At 36.7% G+C, this 884-nt stretch overlaps 1 pseudogene; it reads left to right on the forward strand.

The window, feature by feature from the left end:
- The first annotated feature begins 311 nt into the window (after window positions 1-311).
- On the forward strand, window positions 312-430 carry LOC134948709 (5S ribosomal RNA; annotated as a pseudogene).
- Window positions 431-884: the final 454 nt, after the last annotated feature.

The raw sequence follows: 884 nt of genomic DNA on the forward strand, positions 1-884 counted from the left end.
TAGTTATGATGTTTACAAACCACCTGGTAAGAAATATCATCTGTCATATATTTGTATTAAAAATTTTCCCGCAGCACCCCATCTCTCTCATCCAATGTCCTCTATAACCGTATTTGACATTGGACAGCAGAAGTAGGGGTGCATCCTCTCTATCCCTACTTATTCGAGAACTCTCTCATCCATTGCCAGACATCAAGTTCCCTGCAATGCACACTGTAACAGGGACTTGGGGCAGACTAGCAGGACAGTAGAAGTTCTCACTTTTGGTATACATGCCAAAACCATACACTCTCTCATTTGTTGGATCACAATACTACTGCCACACTTCACTGGCCATACCCAAATCCGTCTGATCTTTGAAGCAAAGCAGTGACAGGCCTGATCAGTACAAGGTTAGGTGACTACCTTGGAATATCAGGTGCAGTAGCACTATTTCCCAGCAAACAGCAGAAGTGCTGGAGGTAACATTGGCTTTACCTCTATACCTACATCATCTTGTTAGGAATAGTAATCTAATGACACATATTCAAATACCTAAAAATTAAACTTTGCTCAGCTGATTACCCACAGCACCAAGGGAGCAATTATCAAGGAGTTTACACGATACTCATTTAATTTGATAACAGTAGTAAATGTACTCCTGATACACTTACATATCATATATATCTCTGTTTTGAAATATTTTTCACCATAGGTGTAAATCTCAAATTGATACTGTCCACTATGGAATATGTTAGTGTCAATAGAGGGTATTTTAACCCTAATATTTACATAATTTAAGTATCCTGTAGGTGTTTGTTTTTATAGTAAAGTCTATGTCAATACTTTTTCTTATGATTAACTTAAATAAATGTTAAGTTTTAACATATTTCATATTTCCAAAG

The sequence above is a fragment of the Pseudophryne corroboree genome, chromosome 1, assembly GCF_028390025.1.
Source record: "Pseudophryne corroboree isolate aPseCor3 chromosome 1, aPseCor3.hap2, whole genome shotgun sequence".
In the NCBI taxonomy this organism is placed as follows: Eukaryota; Metazoa; Chordata; class Amphibia; order Anura; family Myobatrachidae; genus Pseudophryne; species Pseudophryne corroboree.